The sequence below is a fragment of the Macaca thibetana genome, chromosome 9 (genome assembly GCF_024542745.1).
Source record: "Macaca thibetana thibetana isolate TM-01 chromosome 9, ASM2454274v1, whole genome shotgun sequence".
Lineage (NCBI taxonomy): Eukaryota > Metazoa > Chordata > Mammalia > Primates > Cercopithecidae > Macaca > Macaca thibetana.
The window spans coordinates 17,333,525-17,361,359 of NC_065586.1; the positions used below are offsets into that span (position 1 = coordinate 17,333,525).

The following is a 27,835-nucleotide window of genomic DNA, read 5'->3' on the forward strand; positions in this document are numbered from 1 at the left end:
TGACGTAAGTGGCTTTGCGCCTTGGGACTGGGCCTGAGTAGGGAGGAGTTATTCATCCCCCCACCCAGCTTCAAGGTTCCGGGGAAAGTCTTTGGCCTCCCTTTTTCTGATCTCTTTCCATGCTCCTCCTTGGTCAAATCCAAAGAAAAACCGAATGGCAAAAGAGTCCAGAACCTATTGGTGAGTTCCATGTAAGTCAGCCTCCTTGGGAAAAGTCAGGCAGAGATGAAACTGGGGATGAAAAGCTGTGAGGGTGAAAGTGGATTGAGTGGGGCCAGTGGAAGACACACAGCACCGTGCATTCCCCTCGCAAGCTTAAGGCCCGCTAGTTGGAATTTAAGGAAAAGAAAACATTTTTTTTTTTTTTTTTTTTTGAGACGGAATTTCCCTCTTGTTGCCCAGGCTGGAGTGCAATGGCGTGATCTTGGCTCACTGCAGCCTCTGCCTCCCGGGTTGAAGCGATTCTCCTGCCTCAGCCTCCCGAGAAGCTGGGACTACAGGCTGCGTCATCACGCCCAGCTAATTTTGTATTTTAGTAGAGGCGGGGTTTCTCCATGTTGGTCAGGGGAGTTCGGAGTTTCTCGAACTCCCCACCTCAGGTGATCCATCCGCCTCAGCCTCCCAAAGTGTTAGGATTACAGGTGTGAGCCACTGCGCCCGGCCCAGAAAACAAGGATTTTAATAGAGCTATCATTTTATGAGAAACGGAGCTAACATATAGGATTGGACTGCTGTCAAATCGATTAACTCAAATCAGAGATCTTAGCCAATATCAGGCTTTCCTAATAATTTCAAGGATCTGCAGAGAAATGAGGGGAAATGGGGATAAAGGGGAAGTGAAAAAGTTAAGAGATTTCTGCTGAACACTAGGAGAGAGATGGCAACTCCTTTTACTTACCAGGATAGAATAGACTATGACATGATAATAACGCCAAGCTGTCAATTGCTTTACAAAACAAAGGTTTATTTCTTGTCCATGAAATGCCCACTGTATATCTGGAGGGCCGTCTAGGACAGCTGTGCTGCATATAGTTTAAGGCTTGTAATGATGGTTCATTTTCTGTGTTAACTTGACTGGGCTCAGGCATGCCCAGATAGCTGGTAAAACATAATTTCCAGTTGCGTCAACAGGCTCAGACATAGCAGAGACAGGCATGGGACATCAAGGGTGGACACCCCAGTCCTGTCTTCCCACATTGCACATGGCCCAGGATAGTAGGTGAGGTTTCTAGGTGAAGTCCATGGGCTTCCTCACACAGCAGGAAGGTTTAAATTGGTAAACGGTTTCTCTTTTAGACCCAGAGAGTTCCACAGCCTTTGAGCCATGCTCCAGGGAGTCCTGCCTCCTGGATCCTGGATCCCATTAACTTTAAGCAGGACCTCAGCCAGAGATCAGCCTGCTAGGGACACTCAATGGATGTGTCTCTTCCTTTAAACAAATATCATTGTCTATTTACCCAGAGGCTCAGTGGAGAAACCGGTTAAACCAGTTTACCTACTTTGGTTTCTTTATCCCCAGGTCAACCTCCAACACCCCCAGGTAAGGGAAGGAATGGATTAGAGGCAGCGGCTTTACTCCTTCCTCCCATAAACTCTATTTCTAACATTTAAAAGAAGAGGTGTGTGTGAGAGACTGAGAGAAAGAGAATCATTATTATTATGATATAGAGATGAGAAAGATTCCTTAATTATGATATAGGAAGAGAAAGTGAAAAACATGAAGGCAGGAAGACCACTCACTGGGTCTTCCTTGTACAGGACTGGCATGTGGAAATCAGCAATACCTCTTACTGAAACCATCTTTGAAAATGATAACTGAGGAAATTATGACATGAAAGAAATCAGACCTAACTGACTCCATCTTGCTTCTAATCTTTAAGCTGTCCTTGTTTATTCCTGGGCGTAGGCTGAACTAACATTGGGAAGGAATTCAGTTCGTGGTTTGACTCTGAAACAAAATTGATAATTGCCCTTTCCTGAAAGAACCCCTTTCTGCCAGGGGACCAGTCTGCCTTTGCTGGACTAACAAATTAGCTACAAGATTAGAAATTACAGTTTAGGGGTCATATGGCCTCTGGCTCCAAGAGTCTGAACCTCCCCATATTACTCCTGGGGATACCATCACTATTGTAAAACCTAACATCAGTACTTGAGATATTTTTTAGACCCTACACTGGATGGATCAGCTGACACCCCCAGACGAGTAATCTGGCTCAGCCAGTTCTGCCATCCCACCCAGGAACAGAAGATGGCAAGAAAAACTCACTTCAACTCCCTGTGATTCCATCTCCAACCTGACCATCAGCACTCCCCACTTCCCAAGCGCCTACCCTCCAAATTATCTCTAAAAACTCTGATCCCCTAACAAACGCTCAGGGAGACTGATTTGAATAATAAAACCCCAGTCTCCCACACAGTGAGCTCTGCATGAATTACTCTTTCTCCATTGCAATTCCCCTGTCTTGATAAATCGGTTCTGTCTAGGCAGTGGGCAAGGTAAACCCACTGGGCATTTACATTATCCTGAACCGTCTTCAAATGTCAGGCAAGCATAAAGCAAGAGGAAACTTGGATTACTTCCTTTCAGGGAGGTTACAGGCATAACCTTGTGTCCCTGCCCAACACACACACATCCTTTGTCCAGCACCATTGGACTGGGCACCTTCCAGGAACTTCTCACATCAGAGTCTCAGGCCACCAGTGCCTCTTCCATGTAGATGAGGCATGGAGCACTTGGATTTCCTTTTTTTGAAGGAGATGATGTAGCATACCCTCTAAAATCCAGGATTGTAAGCAGTGCTGGGGAAGCTGAGGGGGTGTCACAGCTGAGACTGGGGGTAAATCGTTTACCTGCTGAAACTGTAAGCACAGTTTTGTTCCAGTGTGTATTTCTCTAGGATAGCGTTCAGAATACATATCAGGTTCTCAGAAAGGAATGAGGGCCTATAAAAGTTTAGCCAGTAAAACTACATGGTGTTTTGAGGGCTCTTTTGGTTGATTTTAGAGACAGGGTCTTGGTCTGTCACCCAGGTTGGACGAAGTGGTGCAATCATTGCTCACTGCAGCCTTGAACTCCTGGGCTCAGGCAGTTCTCCTTCCTCAACCTCCTGAATAGCTGAAACCACAGACCCGAGCCACCACACTCAGCTAATTTTAAAAATTAGTTTCAGTCAGGGTCTTGCTCTGTCCCCTGGGCTGGAATATAGTGGTGCCATCATAGCTCACTACAATCTTGAACTCCTGGGTTCAAACCATCCTCCTGCCTCAGCCTCTTGAGTAGCTGGGATTACAGGCACATGCCACCCAATTTTAATTATTTTTTTGTAGAGATGGGGGTCTTGCTATGTTGCTAAGCCTGATCTCAAACTCCTGGCCTCAAGCAATCCTCTAGCCTCTGCCTCCCCAAGCACTGGGATTACAGCCATAAGCCACCGCACCTGGCTCCTACATGGTATTTTTAACAAATGCGGATCCAGGGACAGCTAAGTTGAGTCTCACTGCCAGGGTCTGACCCTGGTGCACACTGTTTGGCCCCTGGTCCATCCTGCTCATTAACAGGACCTTCAGAGCCCAATGGTAAGCCTGAGAGTGAACACAGTCTCATATTCCAAATGACTTCAGAGACACTGTCAAACATTCTGAATATAAAACCCTTATTGTAAAAGGAAATTAAATGTGAAGAGTAGAACTTACCCTTTCGTTTTGTTAGAGAAAGACTCAATGCCATATTGCAGATTTTTGCATTTCTCCGTCAGTTGGAGCGACTTCTCATTCAGATATGTGCTGTTTCATGAAAGAGATTTTTAAAAAGATTGATTTAAAATGAGAGCTTATAAGATATTGTTAACAAAAATCAGATTTACTTGATAAAGTGTGTCCAAATGATGTCTGATTTTTACTCCTTTATTGGATTTCTCCATGGAAAAGGAAATTAATATTTTCACCTCTGATGGGTCTAAATGAAAAAAAAAAAAAAAAAAAAAAAAAAAAACTTATGCTCTAAAGTCAAACATAAAAGAACTCCATTTTGAGGACTTTTTTTTTTTTTTGAGATGGAGTTTTGCTCTTGTTGCCCAGGCTGGCGTGCAATGGCACGATCTCAGCTTACCGCAATCTCCGCCTCCCTGGTTCAAGCGATTCTCCTGCGTCAGCCTCCCCAGTAGCTGGGATTACAGCCACCTGCCACCGTGCCCCACTAATGTTGTATTTTTAGTAGAGATGCAGTTTCTCCCTATTGGTCAGATTGGTCTCGAACTCTCGACCTTAGGTGATCCACCGGCATTGGCCTCCCAAAGTGTTGCGATTACAGGCATGAGCCATCGTGCCCCCTCCTTTGAGGACTTTATACTGGCAGGTTTTCATATTCTGAGGTTAGTATTTACAATGAACAAGTTATTTAATAGTTTTAATCACTGCATTTATTTTGCTTTATTTTTATTTATTTATTTTTGAGAGGGAATCTCACTCTGTCCCCTAGGCTGGAGTGCAGTGGTGCATCTCAGCTCACTGCGAGCTCCACCTCCCAGTTCACGCCATTCTCCTGCCTCAGCTTCCCGAGTAACTGGGACTACAGGCGCCCGCCACCACATCCGGCTAATTTTTTGTATTTTTTTAGTAGAAACGGGGTTTCACCATGTTAGCCAGGATGGTCTTGATATCCTGACCTCGTGATCCACCTGTCTCGGCCTCCCAAAGTGCTGGGATTACAGGTGTGAGTCACCATGCCCAGCCGCGTTTATTTATTTTTATTTTTTTTGTTTTTTTTGAGACGGAGTCTCGCTCTGTCGCCCAGGCTGGAGCGCAGTGGCGCGATCTCGGCTCACTGCAAGCTCCGCCTCCCGGGTTCACGCCATTCTCCTGCCTCAGCCTCCAGAGTAGCTGGGACTGCAGGCGCCCGCCACCTCGCCCGGCTAGTTTTTTGTATTTTTTTTAGTAGAGACGGGGTTTCACCGTGTTCGCCAGGATGGTCTCCATCTCCTGACCTCGTGATCCGCCCGTCTCGGCCTCCCAAAGTGCTGGGATTACAGGCTTGAGCCACCGCGCCCGGCCCGCGTTTATTTTTAAAAGATGTTTTCTTTGGTAGAAAACATGCAGACATAGGAGATCATTAACTCTCTCCACAATGAACACAAATCTGGCCTTTCATTATTCTGATAGCTGCAATATACTGGCCTGGTGCTATTTGTTTTATAAACTTTGAAAACTGGAGGTGGAAAAAAAAAATCCAGTCAGGTTAAGGACATGGGTTACAAAGTTAGCCTGCCTAATGAGCCTCATGGACATAGGCATGTTATTTAACCCACTCCAGGCACAGACTTCCATATTTCTAAATCAAGGATAACTGTGCTTACCTCATAGTGTTATTGCCATGATATATATATATGCTAAGAAAACAATGTAAACCACTTGTAACATGCATCACATATAGTAAGTGCTCAACAAAAATCAACTATCTCTTTCCTTAGACTTAAAAAATACATATGCGGCCAGGTGCAGTGGCTCACACCTGTAATCTCAGCACTTTGGGAGGCCAAGGCGGGCAGATCATGAGGTCAGGAGATCGAGACCATCCTGGCTAACACGGCGAAACCCTGTCTCTACTAAAAATACAAAAAAAATTAGCCGGGCATGGTGGTGGGCCCCTGTAGTCCCAGCTACTCGGGAGGCTGGGGCAGGAGAATGGTGTGAAGCCAGGAGGTGGAGCTTGCAGTGAGCCGAGTTTGTGCCACCGCATTCCAGCCTGGGCAACAGAGTGAGACTCCGTCTCAAAAAAAAAAAAAAAAAAAAAAAAAAAAAAAAATATATATATATATATATATATATATATATGCGCAACCCTAACTTGCTGTTAATGCATTTATTTCATCATCCTCAAGGTATTCGTTGATAGCCTAATATGGGTTGGGCCCACACACAGGTTATTTAGGACAGAGAGGAAGAGAAAATAGACATGGTCTCATTCCCTAATGGAGCTTACAGTCTGATTAAGGAAAAAGATATCAATCAACAAATAACCACACAAATGAATATGGAATTATGAACTGTGATTGGTTATGGTTGAACCAGAGTAGGTGGCTCAGAAGAGTAGGTCTCTACTCACACTGAGGGGTCAGAGGAGGGCTCCAAGGGATTGTCATTTAGGTGGAGACACCCAAGGATGATCCAAACCAAGTGGGTAGTGCATTCAAGGCAGAGGAAACCATGTGTGCAGGTCAGGCACAGTGGCTCACACCTCTAGTCCCAGCACTTTGGGGAGCTGAGGCAGGTGAATCACTTGAGCCCAGGAGTCCAAGGCTGCAATGAGCCATGATTGGGCCAGTGCATTGCAGCCTGGGTGACAGAGTAAGACCCTGTCTCAAAAAATTAATGTGCAGTGGTTCCAAAATGGGGAGCAGTGTGGATTATCTGAGGAACTGAAAAGATAATGGGATTCAAGGCTGAAGAGCCATGGGGTGATTGCAGAGAAATGAGGAGAAATGGGGCAAGAGAGGAAGTGAAAAAGTTAGGAGGTTTCTGCAGGACTCCACGAGAGAGAGATGATGGCAACTCCTTTTACTTATCAGGATAGAATAGACTATGATGTGATAACAAACAACGTCAAGCTCTCAGTTGCTTACAAAACAAAGGTTTGTTTCTTGCCCGTGAAATGCCCAGTGTATGTCTGGAGGCCTGTCTAGGGCAGCTGTGCTTCATGTGGTTTAGGACTTGTGATGGTTCATTTTCTGTGTCAACTTCACTGGGCAAAGGGGTGCCCAGATAACTGGTAAAACATGATTTCTGGGTGTGGCTGTGAAGGTATTTCTGGAACAGATGAGCATTTGAATCAGTAGATGGAGTAAAGGCTGCCCTCACCAACGTGGGTGGCAGCATCCAATCTGCTGAGCACTTGGATAGAACAAAAAAGTAGGGGAAGGGTGAGTTCACTCTCAAGCTGGGACGTCATTTTCTCTTGCCCTTGGACATCGGTGCTCCTGGTTCTAGGGCCTTCATATTCAGACTGGGACTTAAACTGTTGGCCCCCTGGTTTCTATCAAAGTCTCCTCAGCCTTTGGGCTTAGACTGAACTACACCACTGGCTTTCCTGGGGCTCCAGCTTGGAGAAGGCAGGTCCTGGGACTTCTCAGCCTCCCCTAATTATGGGAGTTAATCCCTCGTAATACATCTTTTGCTATCTCTCTATTGCTTCTGTTTTTCTGGAGAACTCTGACTAATACAGCGATCCAAATTGCTTCAGTCTTATGGCACCTTCATTTCAATAACCTGCTTCCATAATTGATATGGCAGGAGAAGAACATGCTGGAAGGTCTTGCCCTGTATCCAAATGTTTGAGCCAGAATTACAATGCATCATTAGCCAGAGCTGGTCACATGCCCCACCTGATTGCAACCTGGGAGTCAGAAATGAGCCACCCTCCTGTGTCCCCAGGGAGGAGATCTGACACAGGTGTGACTGGAGACTTCACCACACTTGTGTCCATCAGGGGGAAAAGAAGTGGACAGATTTGAGATCCATTCTAGAGGCAAGACTGACAGGACTTCATAGAAGATTGGATGTGGGAAGTGAGGGATAGGAAGGCATAAAGAAATAAACAAGACAGATTTGTAATTAATTCTCCAATATTTCTCAGAAATGCTTTCTAAAAACACTGCCTGCAGAGTACACATGGGCTCACAAAAGTCCCTTTTAATCCTGATAGGATTTATCTCCCCCGCCACCTCCTTCTCACCTCCCTCTAGTTCAGTCTCCACACATCACCCTCTGTGTTTTCTGAATGTATTATCATACTGTCCAAGGATTTGTTTATTTCCCATTTGCCATGTATTTTATGCAGGCAGGACCGTTCATGAAGTGAATTACCAAGCCAGCAATGCTTCGAATTATGATGGCATTGCAGTACTGAATTGTGAAACTGTGACTGGTAGGCACCAATAGGATTGTGTCTCCTATGCCTCTTCTTAAATCAGATAGATTATCTTTTTAAATAAAAACTCAGAACGGGTTTAGTTGGGCAAACTAAAATCACAGAAGATACATGGAAACAAATGAGAGGATCTGGGATAGAAGTGGAGGTGACAGAATGAAGTCCTGGGAACCAAACGGGGTCTTTGGAGTCAGCAAGGCCAGTCTCTGAATCTGGACTCCACTCTGTGACTTGGGCTTTCGAACTTTGGGATTGCCTTTAAAAACAAAAAAAAAAGGCCTAACCCAATAAAGGAATTTTAGGAATTTAATGGGGATGTATATAAAAACACCTGACAAGTAGAAGTCAGTAAATAATTGTGTTCTTATTCTCTCAAAGTCATTATCGCATTATTTTCTCAAATCAGTCATTGTTATTGCCATAGAGGTAGGGAGCATCTCACACTGGTAAGAAGTCACCCAGTAATGAAAGGTACAGACAGGGAAGCCCTTTTAGTTATCTTTGCCTCTATACCTTCCCTGTCCCCTCCTTTTCATTTCAAGATTCTTCAGAGTTTTCTTCCTTTTTTCATCTAATGTCGTTCAAACTTGCTCCAAAAAGAGACCTTCTCAATTCTGGGATGAGAGAGGACACTAGCTGTGAGCAGATCCCATCTAAGAGGTTGGTGCACACCACAAGCGAAGACATTGGGTTGAATCCTTTTTAAAAACTGATGTGGGGACATCTCTCAGACAAGTCATAGGGGATTGAGAGAAATTGATCAAGGTGAAAGTAGAAATTGCAAAGACTCTGAACCAGAAACAACATGGTGGCACAAGAGATGGCTGCAAGACAAGCGTGGGTTGATGCGTAAGCCCAGGAAGGATTACTGGGTGATATGGTTTGACTGTGTCCCCACCCAAATCTCATCTTGAATTATAACTTTCACAATTCCCACGTGTTGTGGGAAGGACCCTGTTGGAGATAATTGAATCATGGGGGCAGTTTCCTCCATACCGTTCTCATGGTAGTGAATAAGTCTGATGGTTTTATAAGGGGAAACCCCATTCAGTTGATTCTCATTCTCTCTCTTGTCTACCACCATGTAAGACATGCCTTTCGCCTTCTGCCATGATTGTGAGGCCTCCCCATCCACGTGGAACTGTGAGTCCATTAAATCTCTTTTTCTTCATGAATTACCCAGTCTCGGGTATATCTTTATCAGCAGCATTAAAATTAACTAATACACTGGGCATCATATCACATCTTGCTGCAGGAGAGCTCCTTTCCAGGTAGAAGGCCAGGATATGAATGGAGAAGGACCCACCTAAAACTAACCAAGTTAGAAGTCTGAGCAGTTGAGTCTAGGGAGAGAAAAAGAATAGGATTCAGTAGGGTTGCCAAGCAAACTCTAAGAACAAAAACCCTGGGACCAGATTCTTGCAGGCTCGAAGTATGAATTCTGTTTCTGTCAATTCTGAGACTAAAAAAAAGTTTTTAAATTTTATTCCAATTTTCTGTTGAAAGCACTTCTTAAAAACTTGCCAGGCACAGTGGTTCATGCCTGTAATCCCAGCACTTTGGGAGGCCAAGGTGGGCAGATCATCTGATGTCGGGAGTTCAAGACCAGCCTGACCAACATGGAGAAACCCCATCTCTACTAAAAATAAAAAATTAGCCGGGAGTGGTGGTGTGTGCCTGTAATCCCAGCTACTCGGGAGGCTGAGGCAGGAGAATCACTTGAACCTGGGAGGCAGAGGTTGCAGTGAGCCAAGATGGCGCCATTGCACTCCAGCCTGGGCAACAAGAGCGAAACTCAAAACAAAACAAAACAAAACAAAACAAAAACAAAAACCACACACAAAAAAATAAAAAACAAACAAACAAAACCTTCTTACCAGAATTAGCTGAAACAGAAAAAAAGGACCTGTTCACATCAGAACTGCCAAACTCTACAGTTGAGCTTGCCCCCAAAGAGACAAGTCATGGGAGAGACCATGGCTACTACCCTCATGGTGTTCTGCTAGAACTCTGTAGTCAGCTTAGCATGAGAAGCCTCCGACCCATGCGCAGAGATGGCTCTAACTGTTCTGCCAATGCTTCTCTAATTGCTCCATTAGAAGATCACAATCTGCTCACATGTCACTGTGCAAGATTATTTTTCTGCCCATTTGTAGCATTTGTCACATCTTGACAGCCCTCTCAATTCCCTGATCCATTGACATCTTGTCACCTGGCAAATCTGCAATAACGAAGCAATACAGCCCCTGGTATCCTATATTCCTATACCTGACGCATGAGGAGTACTGGAAAAAAAACTCATGCAGGTGGGTTGGTGCCTTGGTAAATTCATGGTGTCCAATTTGCAGGGCCTTTTATATACCTTGGCAATTCCATTACATGCCCAGTTCCCTCCACGGCTATACTAGGCATCCACTGTTTCCTATTGTCTGCCTGTTCTCTGGACTCCTAACTTCTCATTTAACTGTGCTCCTTTTTCAGAGAAACAGGATGCAGGTGGGTGAGCATTGGCCTGTAAGTACAAACCATCCTGACTTTCCATCTCAGAGAAAGAAATATCTCCCCTCTCACAAAAGAATAATCCACCTGCCATCACATCCCTCTATCTCCTCCGAGATCCAGCCCATCCCTTGATTTTTGTTTCTCCTGAATCCCTTCTCCCTACCACGGTCTCCTTTCCCAGCTCAATTCCATCTCAAAATGAAAAACAAACAAAATCATCCATTCTGCTATGCTCCTTCATCTACTGCCTTACCTTTCATTCAGAGTGCAACCAACTCTTGTCCCTTTTCTTTACCTGCAAATCCACTAAACCATTGTTGGAAAGCATCACCAAGTCCAAGAGCTCTTTCAACATTTGCCACTTGACCCCTGAGGGTATGTGAACCGCTAACAACTCACTCAGTACCTGGCTTCCACCACAGTCCTCTCTTCTTGTCCTTTGACCTCTGACTACTCTTCAGGGTCCTTTCACAGGTTCTTTCTTGGACCAGTGCATAAGAGTGGGTGTCTCTTATGAGTCTTCTTTTTCTGATGTGAATTTATTTATTTATTTATTTATTTATTTTTATTTTTTTTTTTTTTTTGAGACGGAGTCTCGCTCTGTCGCCCAGGCTGGAGTGCAGTGGCGCAATCTCGGCTCACTGCAAGCTCCGCCTCCCGGGTTCACGCCATTCTCCTGCCTCAGCCTCCCGAGTAGCTGGGACCACAGGCGCCCGCCCCTGCGCCCGGCTAATTTTTTCTATTTTTAGTAGAGACGGGGTTTCACCATGGTCTCGATCTCCTGACCTTGTGATCCGCCCACCTCGGCCTCCCAAAGTGCTGGGATTACAGGCGTGAGCCACCACGCCCGGCTCTGATGTGAATTTAAAGTAAGTGGCTAGTATTCAGTTTACCGGTGTTCCCTCATACACTGCCTCTATGTTTCGTGTCTTAGCCTGCTGGCTTCCTCTAAACATCTCTGCCAACCTCTTTCCCCTTCAGCTCCATCCTCGTTTCCTCCACGGTAGGTTGTCTTGTGTGCACATTTTTTTTTTTCAGACGAAGTCTCGCTCTTGTCCCCCAGGCTGGAGTTAAATGGCACATTCTCGGCTCAATGCAACCTCTGCCTCCCGGGTTCAAGCAATTCTCCTGCCTCAGCCCCCTGAGTAGCTGGGATTACAGGCGCCTGCCACCAAGTCCGGCTAATTTTTGTATTTTTAGCAGAGACGGGATTTCACCATGTTGGCCAGGCTGGTCTCCAACTCCTGAGCTCAAGTGATCTGCCCGCCTTGGCCTTCCAAAGTGCTGGGATTACAGGCATGAGCCACCGCGCCCGGCCTCCTGTGCACTTTTGATCACATCACTTCCCTGCTCAAAGACCTTCCATCCCCATCACTCTTGAGATGTGCTCTGTACTCCTTATTAACTGGGCATGCAAAACCATCCCCCGCCTGACCCCTGCCTGTATTTGTTAACCATTAATTGGTGCACATTTCCCTTTTTTAATTCCTTCCAGTCTTACGTGATGGCTTCTGGCTGCTTTTATTATTGGATTACAGAATTTGTTTGTTTGGTACTGGCAACAAAGACTTTAGGCATGTTTTCATCACTTCAGTATGTTGGAGGGGGGAATCTTTAATAAGGTTGGAAAGAAAAGATACACAAAAACAAGCAGTTCTGCTATCGCTGTTATCCACATATGGTTGATGTGCTATAAAAAATTATATCTGTATAAGTCATTCTTGAGTTGAAAGTCATCACTTTACAAGCCCCGCTGACAAGATTCCACAGAATAGCCAAAAACTTAAAAGACTACAATGGCTACTACCAGGTAAGAAAAATTAAGACTCTGGGCCGGGCATGGTGGCTCACGCCTGTAATCCCACACTTTGGGAGGCCGAGGCGGGTGGATCACCTGAGGTCAGGAGTTCAAGTGCTGGCTGGTCAACATGGCGAAATCCCGTCTCTACTGAAAATACAAAAATTAGCTAGGCGTGGTGGCACATGCCTGTAATCCCAGCTACTCAGGAGGCTGAGGCAGGAGAATCGCCTGAACCTGGGAGGCAGAGGTTGCAGTGAGCTGAGATTGCACCACTGTACTCCAGCCTGGGCGGCAGAGCAAGCAAGACTCCATCTTAAGAAAAAAAAAAAAAAAAAATTAAGACTCTGATAATGTGAAGAATGCCTCTTGAAGGAAACAAACTATTCAATCCCTACAAAATAATGCCAGAAGTGCTTACCAATCATCCACAAAGACCTCTAAAACATAGAATTGATGTCACCCTCTGCATATGACTCATAATTAATACAATCATGCAATCAGTCCCCTGGCCAAGTAAAACATCCCAAAGAATAATCTCCATATGGGTGACAAAGGAGTTTCAAGAATATCCCAAATTCTATTTACAGTGACCATACAGGAGCTAAAACAGGATTGTGAATTTAAATGTAACACTTAAAACCAAATCAGTGTTACTCTCTGAAGAAAGAATGCTTTAATAGACAGGGAATATTATCAAAGAACAGAAAGCCCAACTAGTTACAAGATTCTTTCTGTATACTTAGAAACACTATGTCCTCATTCCAGGGATGAGGAGCCAGGAGAGCATCCTAGCCACCAGCATCCTGAACACTGTAGTGGGATGTAACAGGCTGACCTGCCCCTGGGACAGAGGCCACAGTCATTGCCTGTGTTCCAACTTCCAGCTCATTAAGCAAACTTCTAATTATAATGTAGCCACCGCCCCCCCCCCCAACACACATACACCACGTAGTTTTCCTGAGGGAGAAAGGCAAGCATCCTAAGTCTACTGCATGGTTTGAGTACTCTTTTTAATTAACAAATTAATATTCTGGTTTATAAATAATCTTGTATGAATCTGGCTAACAAAAGTCTGCCTTCGTATGTCCATTATCTCAGGAACTGACAAAATCAAGTTATGGTGCCTACAAAGATGAGGGGCAGATTCTGGCTGCCTTTTAATTTCATCATTCACCAGATATCTGTGCCAGAGAATGGTAAGTTCTGGAGATAAAACAAGGTACAAGACAGTTTCTTTGCTGCCTTGAAGCAAACAGCCTGGTGGGGATGACAGACAAGTAAACACACAATTACCATCTGAGCTTGCAGAATGAAAGCCGGCTATCTTCTGTAATCATATTAATTTCAAGAAACCATGATTCTGTGCTTTGGTGAATGCCATTTAATTCAAATAGAGGAACTTTTCCTAAAATGACTTCATAGAACTTCATTTTATCCACAAACATTTCAGGCAGCTTAAAATTGCAAAAATGTCTGCAAATAATCTCTGCTTAGTTGGCTTTTATTTGCCTTCAGTTACCCTCAATGAAGATTAATTAGCTAGTTCTCTGCTTCTGAGTCAGTTACCATAATGTATTTTGCCCTCCTACCATAGTTGAAAGATAGTTTTCAACAATGTAAAAGCAGCCGGATGTGGTGGCTTACACCTGTAATCCCAGCATGTTGGGAGGCCGAGGTAGGGGAGGGTCTTGAGCCTAGGAGTTTGAGACCAACCTGGGTAACTTAGTGAGACTCCTGTCTCTACATACAATTTAAAAATTAGCCAGATGTGGAGGTGGGTGTGTGCCTGTGGTCCCAGCTACTCAGGAAGCTGAGGTGGGAGGATTGCTTGAGCCTGAGAGGTGGAGACTGCAGTATGCTTTGATTGCACCACTGCACTCCAGCCTGGATGACTGAGGGAGATTCTGTCTCAAAAAAAAAAAGCAAAATTGTAACTCTCATGCACATATAAAATGAATATATGTGAAAGCATTTATTCTACTCATAATGAGGGAAGCAGTTCAAAGGAGAATGCAGAGCACCACCACCTTTACAGATCAAGAATATTAAGATGAATGTGCCAATAAAAGAACTGGCAGGGTGAGGGGCAGGGTGAGTCATTAGGACCTCTACCACGAAGGACATAATTTGCATATTTATGGACAAGAATTATTTTGCATTGCTATCAATTAACTGCAACTCGGAGTTATCAAATAGCTCCCACAGGATCAGAATCCGATAACTCAGAGGTGTGTGATCTGGCCAGGTACAGTGGCTCATACCTGTAATCCCAGCACTTTGGGAGGCTGAAGTTGGTTGACTACCTAAGGTCAGAGTTTGAGACCAGCCTGGTTAACATGATGAAAGCCCGTGTCTACTAAAAATACAAAACTTAGCCAGGCATGGTGGCACATACCTGTAATCCCAGCTACTCGGGAGGCTGAGGCAGGAGAGTTGCTTGAACCCAGGAGGTGGAGGTTGCAGTGAGCCGAGATCACACGACTGCACTCCAGCCTGGGTGACAAAGTGAGACTGTATCTCCAAGAAAACAACAAAACTAAAAGTCAAAGAGGTATGTGATCCAAACAGTGCAAACCTATCCATTGTGGCACAAAATTTTCCCTACACCGTGAACACTATCGCTGCCCATCACTCTAATGTTAAGGGAAGGATTCACAGGAATGAACCTCACAGACTCACTTCTTCTGAATTTCAGTCTCCCTGCACCCCGCAGATTACCCCAAATGGGGAAACAGATGGGCCTGGCTCCGGCGTGATTGAGTCCTTTGGGCAGTCAGAAAGTATTGGCTTACCTGAGTCGCCTGAAGTGGGAGTTATCAAAAGGACAGGTTTGATATGGAGATTTATGAAAACTTCAAATTCAGTGTGCAAGAGTAGGACCCAAACTAGGAAATGGTGTATTTAGGCAAGTAGAGATAAAATAAAATAGAAACAGATTGAAAACAAGTTGCCAACATGAGCATCCGTGTCTCATTTCACTGGTCCAGAAGTGACAGGTCCTTGGCTATGGGAAGCAAGCCTAAAAGTGTAGAGTCAGGGTGGAATTCACCCACAGTGCAGTGTTTCTGTCTTTTTTAACCGACTTCCAACAATATTCTCTTACTCTAGGCTGCTCTGAAGGTACTGAGTTATCTCAGTTGATTGCTCATTCTGCCTTACTGTTTTAACAAGTGTCATGAATACTTTCTTCTTTAACAGAGCTCTTTTGCAATTCTATAAATTGTGCCTAACTGATAGCAATGCAAAATAATTCTTATCCATAGGCATGCAAATGAATTGTGTCCAGGGGAGAGGCAACTCTCCCTCTCCCACACCACAACAAAAAGGTAGTTCTGCCTCCATTGACACACTCAGCTCGATAGTTCTGATCTATACATGTAAATGTATCTATTCTGTGGATTCTCCTTTGAACTGGTTATAACACCTTTCCAGTTCTCTCACTGATGATTTAAATTCAGTCTTTACGGTTGAGCCCAGGAGTTCGAAAGCAGCCTGAGCAAAATTTCAAGAACTCATCTTTATAAAAAATTTTTTTTAAATAGCCAGGCATGGTAGTTCATGCCTGTAGTCCCAGCTACTCCAGAAGCTGAGACAGGAGGATTGCCTGAACCCAGGAGTTCAAGCCTGCAGTGAGCCACGATCACACCACTGAACTCCTGGGTGACAGAGTGAGACTCTGCCTAAAAAATAAAAATAATAAAATAAATATTTAAAAAGTGATCAATTTCATATCTGTATGAAATACATGGTTTTACCTTTATATGAAAATTGTCTTTTAACACCTCAAATGAGGGTGCTGACAACATTTTTTGAATGAAATAAACAAATTACAGTGGCCAAGAGGATAAACTTTGATGGCAAGTGGATAATCATTCAAATTCCTGCTCTGATACACACTAGATGCTTAACCTTAAGCAAATTATTGGCTGGATGTGGTGGCTCATGCCTGTAATCCCGGCACTTTGGGAGGCCGAGGCAGGAAGATCACAAGGTCAGGAGTTCAAGACCAGGCTGGCCAACATGGCAAAACCTCATCTCTAATAAAAGTACAAAACTTAGCCAGGTGTGGTGGGGGGCACCTGTAGTGCCAGCTACTCAGGAGGCTGAGGCAGGAGAATTGCTTGAATCTGGGAGGTGGAGGTTGCAGTGAGCCAGGATCATGCCATTGTACTCCAGCCTGGGCAACAGAGCAAGACTCCATTTCAAAAAAAAAAAAAAAAAATAGAAGAAAGTTATTTAGCCCTTCTGTGGTTTCAGCTTCCTCAGGTGCAAAATGAGAATAATCTTCTCTTTGATGAATTTGATGCAAAATCTGTACGAGACAATGCATAAAAAACACTTAGCACAGTCATTGGAGTGGAGACCCAGGTTAATAATCAGTATTCAGGAGTATTTGTTTAAAGAAACCAGAATGTGTCACCTCAAAATATGCCTCTTTGACATAAATGGTTTTTGAGCTAAAGGCAATTAAGAAGCGACTCAGAAAAGCTCTTTGCCTTCCTTCTGTTTGCCTGAAAGCAGGGCAGAGAATTGCAAAGACAAAAGGTCTTCTACCCTCCCCCTATTTCCCACCTAAAGCCAGGATGTAAATTCTCCTTTACAACCTTTTATCAGCTCGGCAACAAAGCCAGGAGATTCTGCCAGTGGACTTCACTCCGTTCATTTCCCATAAATTTGCCTTCCTACATTTTCCCACTTCTAGAATCCTGGGATGGCTTTCCCTTTGTCTTGTCACTTCTCTGAAATTTATTGTTCTTTGTCAAATATACGACATAAGCCAGACTCCTAAAGCCACTGCTTTGAGTTACTTTTCTCCCACAGGACGTGCACTGCATGCATTAATACACTTGCTTGTTTTTCTCTTGTTAATCTGTCTTTTCTTGTGAGTCTGTCCCAAGTACAAACGTATGAGGGTTGAGGAGGAGTTACTTTTTTCTCCCATTCATAGTCTATACAGCGGCAGTCGTTATTGTCTTGGCAGGCGTCTTAAAGCAGCATTTCTTCAACTGCAGTGTGCCCATGAATCACCTGAGAAATGTAATAAAATGCAGATTCTGGTTCAGTAGATCCAGGGTAGGCCCTAATATTCTACATTTCTGAAACCGAGGGCTAATCTTTTTTTTTTTTTTTTGAGATGGAGTTTTGCTCTTGTTGCTTAGGCTGGAGTGCAGTGGTGAGATCTCAGCTCACCGAAACCTCCGCCTCCCGGATTCAAGTGATTCTCCCCCCTCAGCCTCCCGAGTAGCTGGGATTACAGGCATGTGCCACCACACCCGGCTAATTTTTGTATTTTTAGTAGAGACGGGGTTTCTCCATGTTGGCCAGGCTGGTCTCAAACTCCCAATCTCACGTGATCCGCCTACCTCGGCCTCCCAAAGTGTTGGGATTACAGGTGTGAGCCACTGCGCCTGCTACTGAGGGCTAATCTTTTAAGTTGCTTGCACCTTGTTGAATTTTGCTGCTTGTTGATTTTTTAAACCCACGTAGCTTAAAGGCAGGCTGCTAAATGCTGTAACTTAGCCTTCACTAGCTTCCCTATAAATAACAGTCTGACATATATGTCACCATAGTAACAATTGCTTAAGTTGTCTTTCGGGAACTTGGGGCGGCCCCTATCCAGTTAAAACCAGCTGAGACCACCAACCCTCCGAATGCACCTGCATGGATGTCCAAAAAGTGACATTTGCCATCACAGGGCCAAAACTCCACCCTCAGATCATGTTAACACTGCTATTTTCTGACCACGTATCCTAGGAAGAGCCATGAGCCCAGACTACACTTGCTGAGATCACCAATTACCTCATTTCCCCCCACCCTCAATTATCTTCCCCCACCTTAGACCATCCTAATTCTTTACTCCATAAATATCCCTAAGCACTATCCTTGAGGAGGTAGATTTGAGAGCTGTTCTCCCATCTCCTGGCTGGGCTGCCCTGTGAATGAATCTTTTCTCTTTTGCAAAACCCACTGTCCCCGCGATTGCCTTACTGTGTGGTACTGGCAGAACGTACCTGGTTTGGTGTCATATCTATGAGCTCCCAGACAATGCCAATCCCACTGGACTAAGGGTCTCACTTTCAGTAACAAGTTCTTAAAAGTCACCTGGATCAAGTTCTTCTGCCCTGACAGTCTTTTTCATAATAGTCTAGAGCAAGACTTCACACACAAGAAACATGGGACTGTCTCATAGGCAGAAAGGTTTGTGGGAAAAGCAATGAGTCCATTTGAAAGCTACAAAAGTAAAGTGAGCTAAGTCATCATGTCACCAATAAGTGTTCTATTTTGTTTTCAATTTTCAGATAAAAACCATAACAAAGGAAATAATGGAAGAGGAGACTTATGTTACTGGGAACATTTAACATAATTATTTTCCTGATTCAGCGGCATGGTTCAGTGTCCCAGGAGCTCTGCATCAGAGAGTCACCCCGATCCATCATGGCCAAAGCCCCCAGTCAGCCTGAGCTCTGGATCCAGCCCAACAAATGCAACCCTTGAATAGGGTTTGTGCAAGCAAACTTGATGACGACTGAAGAAACCCTGTCGCTTCTGAGAAAACACCCAATCCAAGAATGTGAGTTCTGGAAATGTCATTAAATGTCAGTTATATCCATGCCTACGTGTCCATATCAGCTATGCAATCACCATCAGCAAGTTCTTTTTCCCAACCAAAAAAATAAGTAAATTTCTCTGCTAATTAAATATTTCCACAGGCCTGGCACAGTGGCTCACGCCTGTAATCTCAGCACTTTGGGAGGCTGAGGTGGGTGGATCACTTTAGGTCAGGAGTTCAAGATCAGCCTGGCCAACATGGTGAAACCCTGTCTCTACTAAAAATACAAAAATTAGCTGGACATGGGGGTGTCTGTAATCTCAGCTACTTGGGAGACTGAGGGAGGAGAATCGCTTGAACCCGGGAGGCGGAGGTTGCAGTGAGTCACGATTGTGCCACTGCACTCCAGCCTAGGCGACAGAGCGAGACTCTGTCTCAAAAAAAAAAAAAGATAAAATAAATAAATGAATAAATAAATGTATCTTCACTAAAACTCAAATAAGTGAATTTTGAGATAAGAATTTTATTTTTTATTTTTTATTTTTATTTTTATTTTTTTTGAGACAGAGTTTCGCTCTTGTTGCCCAGGCTGGAGTGCAATGGCGCGATCTTGGCTCACCACAACCTCTGCCTTCCAGGTTCAAGAGATTCTCCTGCCTCAGCCTCCCAAGTAGCTGGGATTACAGGCAAGTGCCACCATGCCTGGCTAATTTGTTTTCTTTTCTTTTTTTTGTATTTTTAGTAGAGATGGGGTTTCTCCATATTGGTTAGACTGGTCTCAAACTCCTAACCTCAGGTGATCCGCCTGCCTTGGCCTCCCAAAGTGTTGGGATTACAGGCGTGAGCCACAGTGCCCAGCTGAAATAAGAATTTTAATGGGAAAATATCTTTTATCTGTATTCAATGTTGACTCCATGCTAATTTGAGTGTTTGAGATGGCCATTAGGTGCTGTAACATTAAAGAATTTACAAATACTTAACTATTTGAACCATAACTACAGTTTTAAAATAAGTTTACTCATCTAAGGGTGAAGATTCTCTTACAATGGGAAATCTTAGCTCAACTTTTACATGTTCATGCTTTATACTCATTTTCAGGAAAGCATCAGGTTCAATACCTAGGAACTCCTGTAGAAAGTGTTGCAGAATCTTCTTTAAAAGAACAAAACAAGGCAAAACAAAGTTTAATAGGGTAGCACAGCCAGGTGTAGTGGGTCATAATTGTAATCTCAGCAATTTGGGAAGCCAAGGCATGTGGACACTTGAGCCTAGGAGTTCAAGACCAGCTTGGGCAACATAGCAAGACCCCGCCCCTACCAAAAAAAAAAAATCAGCCAGATGTGCTAGTGCACAGCTGTAGTCCCAGCTTCTCAGGAGGCTGAGGTGGGAGGATTGCTTGAGCCTAGGAGTGTGAGGCTGCAGTAAGCTGTGGTGGTACCAGTACACTTCAGGAGGCCAAGGTGGGCGGATCTTCTGAGGTGGGGAGTTTGAGACCATCCTGACCAACATGGAGAAACCCCGTCTCTACTAAAAATACAAAATTAGCAGGGAGTGGTGGCATATGCCTGTGATCCCAGCTACTCGGGAGGCTGAGGCAGGAGAATCACTTGAACCTGGGAGGCAGAGGTTGCAATGAGCCAAGATCCACTCCAGCCTGGGCAACAAGAGCGAAACTCCATCACAAACAAACAAAAAAAACATAGAGTTATTTCTGGCCAACAGAGCAAGAAAGAACTGAACCAATGAAAACTGGTCCGAGTCTCGGAGCCTATATGAAAAAGCTGCCTAATTAATGTGGAAGCCTCAGGGAAATGATATACCATGAAAACCTAACACTACAAAAGCTAGTTGTCAGACATATGTGAGGAGTGAACAAAGTCCTAATTTGCTGGCTTAACATTCAAAACTGGTGAGTGTCTGTGTATCATCTAAAGACTGTTTGGGGGTTATTTGTAGAGTTCAGCTGAGTGTCATCAGAACAAAGATTAGTGCAAAAAATCTTTCAGAAATCACACCCAAACATTTGCGTGCACCTTAAATATGAAATGAAATGGCAAGATGAGTATGTCACAATAAAGTATAAATAGCAAGTGAAATGTCTCATCGTACTGGGACAATTTTATAAATGAGGCAAAGGCCCTGTCAAAAAATAATGATGATTTTCAAAATTCTGAAAGGCAAAGGGGAAAACTACTTCACTCAGTTAACAGGAAGCACACAAGAATCTCTCCATCGACCAAGACTTTTTTTTTTCTATGACCCATGCTTTCTAAGACAATAATGAAAAACTATAAACTAGAATTTGTTGAAAGAACCAATCTGCTATTTTACCGTTTTCATGTCTGTCTCTGGTTATGACTTCCTCGTCTATTAGTAGCCTCCTAATAAATGTGAACAAATGAATGAATGAGTAAGAGACAACTAAGCATGAGGTATTGCGAGATGGTAACTCATCCGGGAAAATTAAAATCAGGAGTGGATCAGATGGTAAATAAGACATTCTAGAAAAAAACATCACCAGGAGGATGTCGAACCAAAAGGTCCCCTGGTTAAGCTTCAGCTAATTATAAGATTTAATTAACTAGAAAAACTCAATCCTTGTTTATTCTATTTAATTGAGATTTTACAGTATTGAAAATGATGTTACTCAAGTGTACTCATTAATATTTAATGGAAGAGTAAGAGAATTGGCTAACCAAATTTACTGTGCTTAGGTAAACTGCAATTAGGAAGGGTTAGCAGAGCATCCCAAGGGACCTATCAATCACAAAATGAAGCAATACAATTAATTACAGATGAATTTCAACCAGGAAACACACAAAACAATGATCCTCAAAAAAGATGGAATAAAATTACTTGAATGTGGTGGTCAGTTCTGACAAGAGCAGTCAATCATGTGTCATTTCAGACAACTCAGAAGCAATTACCCTACCCAAAAGACTTGAACTCTCTGTGTGTGTGTGTGTGTGTGTGTGTGTGTGTGTGTGTGTGTGTGTGTGTGTGTGTGTGTGTATGTGTGTGAGAGAGAGAGAGAGAGAGAGAGAGAATTTCACTCTTGTCGCCCAGGCTGGAGTGCAGTGCAATCTCGGCTTACTGCAACCTCTGCCTTCCAGGTTCAAGCAGTTCTTCTGCCTTGGCCTCCCTAGTAGCTGAAATTACAGCCCACCACCACACCCAGCTAATTTTTGTATTTTTAGTAGAGAAGGGGTTTCGCCATGTTGGCCAGGCTGGTCTCGAACTCCCGACCTCAGGTGATCTTCCCGCCTCGGTCTCCCAAAGTGCTGGGATTACAGGCATGAACCACTGCGCCCGGCCCAGACTTGAGCTCTTGATTGCGTGAAAGTGTATTAATCTTCTATCTGCTTATTCCAACTTTCCCAGCTGATAAAATGCCCTACTGTTATTTCACTTACAATTTGGAATAACCTGCATCTAGTTAAGTTGGAGCTACTTTGTCTTGTTGCAGATTTTCTTTTGCTTTGCTGTCTTCATTCTAACTTGGCAGAGCCCAGGTGCTTTGTCTCTATTTGCCTGCAAGACTCTTTTCCAAGATATCTCAGGTTTCCCTCTAAAGCACCTTCCACCTGGAGGATATGTGTTCTTATTCTTTAATTCCTAGCCCTATTTCCTATTCCTCTATAAAACTAGGCTTTGTGAGCAGGATCATGCATGGCAATGAGTTCTAATGAGTTTTTAATGTTTCACACCTCATGATGAACATATATTTGCATTTCAGAAAATGCTTTTAAGGAACGTTTTTTTTTTCTGCCCTCACTCCCAACTCGGTTGTCTTTAAGCAAAACCAAAGAGAGCTGTGGCCAGCCTGGTCAGATGGCTGCAATCATTTGAGGCCCTCTCGCTGCGCTGTGGCCCCTCTTGCCTTCCTAGCCTGCCCATGCTTGCCCCATCTCAACCTCTGCCCCCGCTCCAGCTGAACAGATTTGCCATTGTCAGCATTCATCTTTGGGGATCCTTCTTGACCATGGTTAACAATCGCTGTGATTATCCTCACATCACACACTTTTGGGCTTCTGTTAGGACAATGCCTGCTCTCCCTGCTAGCCTGTCCCCCACCCCAGGCCCTCCAACCTCCAGCCACCCCAACTCCAGAGCCACATCCTATCCCACTGACTAACCCAACTGCCAAGGCAAGCCCAGTCCCCAGACCTAGAGCTCAGAGAAATTATTAATCCAATCAAAGGCACTAAAGTTGGGATTCTGACTGTGAAGCAGGTACCAAATTTTTGACAGAGAGGGGCTCCTCAAACCATACTATTCCTGGATTAAGTGTCTGGCAATAGGCAGGGGATATGATGTGATCTAGCAAGGCCTTGCATGGAAATTAACCTGCGTGAGCTCCACTTGGCTGCCCTCCAAAGGTCAATGCATTATTTGAGCCTAGGGGAGCCAGCCACTGCTACATCAGTGGCGGCATCAGGGTACCCTTTTTAGGTCTAAACCTGCATTTTCCTAATATTCAGGTCTGTAGGAACTTTTACTACAAGAATTTTACAGGAATGGCTAAATATCTGTAAGTACTTAAAAGTATATATGGTAATATATAATATGACAGAAGAAATAAGACCTAATGTTAGATACATCAGCAGGGTAATTATAGTTTACAACCATCTATTGTACATTTCAAAATAGCTACAAGAGAAAAAGGGGAATGTTTTTAGCATAAAGAAAAGACAAATACTTAAAGTAATGGATATCCCAAGTATACTGATTTGGTATTTACAAATTATACAAATGTATTAAATTGTCATGTGTACTCCAAAACAATGTACATCTGTTATGCATCAATTAAAAAAAAAGATAAAAGTATATATGGATCAGTAAGTACTTCTAAGCATCTATAAAGCCATATAAGTGCATATTAGTGTAAGAGAACTAAGGAGAATTTGAGATCAGTGTTTACACAGTGCTAGCATTTTGTTATCTAAAACATCTCTTTTTCAACTCTATCAAAGATTGAATGCATTTTTAAATTCAAGGAATATAATATTCAGGATGATTATTTTTATTACGGCTGTGGACTTTTTCCTTGGGCATTGAATGCTTCTATTTAGTTCAACTACTTACTATCTTTTCTTCTCCTTTTTTTTTTTTTTTTTTTGCTTAACTTTCTATTTCTTTCCCAGTAATAACATATATTTTCTCAACTTCTTAAATCTCTTTATTAGATACAATTGAATGTAATTTGGAATTTACGAGTCTTATCACATTCTCATTCTGCTTGAGCAATTCAAGATATAAGAAATACAGACTGTCTAAATTTCTTCAGTTCCTCCAACTATTTGCTTAAAATTCCTGAAATTAAAATTATAGTTCTTTGACACCGCTTCTGTCTAATCATTGCTGATACCTGGCAAACACCAAATGGCTTGCTTCCACAACGCACCACTCTGAAATTTCTCACACAAAGGGTTGTCTTACACAGAAACACTGACCATTTTGACAAGGGAATGGTCCTAGAATTGGGCCAGAGCTAAAAATAAGCAGAGCAAACAATTTTGATATTCTTCTTCAATGGTCATAAATCCAGTTAGCATGTTATCATTTACATATTATGATTTTGTTCATGATAGTTGTAGTAGAATGGCCTGAAGAAATCAAGATCTGTTATATCTGCTACATTACTTTAGTTACCAGACTGATAACTCACATTATAGTTTATCAAGTATTTCAATTTGTTCCCTGGAATAATCCTGTGAAGTGGGTATTTTTTATCACTAGTTTCATATAATGAATATATTATTCATTATATGAAATATATGAATATATTAACAACCACTCTCTGTTAATGTCAATACATTCTATTTATCCAGCTCACTTACTCTAGTATTCTCTCTGCAATGATTCTTTAATCTCATTGGGAAGCCCCCATGCCCAATACATGCCTCCTATCTTCATTTCCCTCCTTTCCCAACTCACAACCTTGAAAACATTCTTATCGCTCTTGTTTCTTTTTCTGTTGTCCTTGACTGGCAAATTTGGAGCCATGGATGTACCCAACTGTCTGCCATTTGGGGCTACCCCTGACTAGCCAAATACTGCTAGAGAAACTCTCCTGAATGATTTCACTCTAAACTCAGCTCTATGAACTTCAAATGGGCATTTAAGGATACCTGGCAATCCTACTATATTTTCCTAATAAATTTCATTTTCCTCTTTCAAAAATTGTTATTTATTCTCCCTTCTTCTCCAACCTCCCATATCCCCACCAACACACTCACTCTCCGCTGATGACCTCACTTCATACTTTATTGAGAAAATAGAAGCCTGCAGAGGAGCAACACTTTCATACTCTTCCCACTGTATCTAAACATCTCTAAGTTTCTGTGCCAGTCTTAGTCTGCTTGGGCTGCCATAACAAAATAGCACAAAATGAGTGGCTTAAACAACAGAAATTTTTCATCTCACATTCTGGAGGCTCAAAATCCAGCATCACAGTGTTGGCTTGGTTGGTACCTGGTCAGGGCTCTCTTCCTGGCTTGCAGACAGCTGCCTGCTGGCTGGGTCCTCACATAGTCTTTTCTTGGTGCATGCATGAGGGAGAGAGTGCTGGTGTCTCTTCTTCTTACAAAGACACCAGCCCTATCAAATTAAGGGCTACCTCTATGACCTCATTTAAATAGAATTATCTCCCTAAAGACCTTATCTTCTAATATAGTCACATTTGGGACCAGGACCTCAACATGAATTTTGGGGAGACAGAATTCGGTCCTTAATAGTGCCTGTGTTTTTCATCTTACCATATGTTACAATAGAAAAAAATGTCCCTGCTCTCATCAAAAATCAGTAGCCTCCAGTATGCTCTGGCCCCTGCCCGTCTCACCTTCTTAACATCACTGACCTCCTCATCTCTTCCTTCTCTTACATAACTAGGGTTATCCTTCTCACAAGCACACAAACACGCTCCTCCCTTGACTCCATAATCCCTCTCCATCTCCCAACTCATTTTTCTACCTCCCTGTAAGTACCAGTACTCTAACAAATTATCTGAAATTACTGCTTCCCCTTCCTCAACAATTTATTCACTCATTAGAAGACTTAAAACTGGCTAATGTAGCTTCTGAGGCTCAGAAAATGAAAGCCCAAAATATGACACTTTGGACTTCAAACTGAGAGCACGTGCCAGCAGCAAATGCAGAGAAGGGCTTTCCCCAAAGGTCCCTCCCTACCTAAACACTGGGTTCTCCTAAGATACTCAATCATTGTCAATAACTTCCCCGGGGTATCTCATCCACTGGGAGAAGACTGAAGCATATCCCAGGAAAAGAAGACTAGAATTAATGCCATACCAGGAGCCCAGATGGGCTTTGTCTCAGACTACCATCTGTTCTTCAGGTCCATTCATCTTCCCTAAAACTCATTTACTCCTCCTCTAAATTGTCTGCATCCCACCCTTCCCTCTCCCTGTGAAGAAGGGTATATAAGCTTCTAAATGCCATTGGGTCATTGGGCACTCAGCTTCCTGGGATGCACGCGTACACATAATATACATGTTAGCCTTTTCTCTTGTTAAGTGATCTATTAGTTTATTTCTCAGACTCAACTATCGAACATCCAGAATGGAAAGAAAGGGATCTCTCACCCCAACATGGATCATCTCAAGCTCATCAACAGCCCCCATGTTCCAAATTCAATAGACGCCTCACTTATCTTTTTCTTTTTTGAGACAGAATCTTGCTCTGTCACCCAGGCTAGAGTGCAGTGGCATGATATCAGCTCACTGCAACCTCCACCTCCTGGGTTTATGTGATTCTGCCGCCTCAGCCTCCCGAGTAGCTGGGATTACAGGTATGCCACCACGCTCAGCTAATTTTTGTATTTTTAGTAGAGACAGGGTCTCACCATGTTGCCCAAGCTGGTCTTGAACTTGTGACCTCAAGTGATCCACCTGCCTGAGCCTCCCAAAGTGCTGGGATTACAGACGTGAGCCACTGCACTGGGCCTCACTTATCTTATTCGATCTTTCAAGAACACCTGACCCAGTCAACCACTCTCTTCCCTGAAAACTACACCACACTCTCCTGGTTTTCTTTCTGCATCCCTGACTGCTCCTTCTGCCTCTCCTTTGTTGGCTTCTGCTCCTCTTTCAAGCCTCTAAATGTGGGAATACCCTGGAACTTGCTCCTAGAGCCTCTTTTCTTCTCCAGCTGTCTCCAGAGCTAAGTGAGCTCATTTCACTCTCTGGCTTTGAGTCCTATCTCTCTGGCGATGACACCCAGATTGATATGTGCAGCTCTGACCTCTCCCTTGAGCGCCAGACTCATTTATATGGTCAAAATGCCCATCTGACATTTCCAACTGGACGTCTAATAGTCTTGTCAAATGTAGCATATCCAAAACACAACCTTTGACTTTCTTCTCTCTTTTCCAGTCTTCCCCATTTCTGTGGATGGTAATGAACTGCTCAAGCCAAACATTTATCATTCTGATTCCTCTCCTTCTCTTCTCTCCTATACCCAGGCTTTTTTTTTTTTTTTTTGTGAGCCAAAGATTTATTTATTCATTTCTTGCATTTGAAGTACTCTTCGATAACATCCTTGGCCTAAGACTCCTTTCCATAGTCCTTAACTACTACACAACTGCAACCAACCACTTTACGGGGTTTCCCCTCTCTGTCAATTTTACAGAGGCCTACCCATTCTCCTAGTTTCTGTTGTCATCAACCTTAATTAGGTTGATCTGATGTTCAGCACAAAGGGCCTCCACCAACTTGACATACATAGGCTCATCACAGTTGGATGCAAGCACACAAAGATGGGCTTGGCGCTTGTCTAAGGCTTTGGCAGCTTCGCGAATTCCACGTGCTAGGCCATGGTGGATGAGGGCGGTCTTCAGCACCTCTTGTAAAGCAGTATTAACGTCCATTACACCTCCAGCAGCAGTGCCTTCCTCGGCCATGGCGGTGGGTTACGGGTGAAGCGGAATGTTGAACGCACCCAAGCCTCCGCCTCCGCGCGACTCCGCGGCGGCAGGGAAATAGCTACCCAGGCTTTTGACGATTCAGCCTTAAATCCATCTACTTCTCTTTATCAGTACTTCTACT

General features: G+C 43.5%; 2 protein-coding genes, 1 long non-coding RNA gene and 1 pseudogene across 4 annotated transcripts in view; 1 reads left to right on the plus strand and 3 right to left on the minus strand.

Annotated features, from left to right (window-relative positions):
• ST8SIA6 (ST8 alpha-N-acetyl-neuraminide alpha-2,8-sialyltransferase 6) overlaps positions 1 to 3,817 on the minus strand; it is a 74,979-nt gene extending 71,162 nt beyond the window's left edge. The window contains exon 1 of the mRNA XM_050805417.1: positions 3,694 to 3,817. The gene's annotated coding sequence lies outside the window, so the exon portion shown is untranslated. The remainder of the gene's footprint in view (positions 1 to 3,693) is intronic.
• The window catches only part of TRDMT1 (tRNA aspartic acid methyltransferase 1), a 687,969-nt gene that overhangs the window by 247,906 nt on the left and 412,228 nt on the right, over positions 1 to 27,835 (minus strand). The window lies entirely within an intron of this gene.
• Positions 15 to 18,837, plus strand: LOC126963249 (uncharacterized). The gene is made up of 3 exons (XR_007728989.1): positions 15 to 180; positions 13,323 to 13,420; positions 18,524 to 18,837. It is a non-coding gene; the product is annotated as an uncharacterized LOC126963249 (long non-coding RNA).
• Positions 27,255 to 27,774, minus strand: LOC126963247 (40S ribosomal protein S12-like; annotated as a pseudogene). The gene has a single exon (XR_007728988.1). The product of XR_007728988.1 is annotated as a 40S ribosomal protein S12-like (transcript).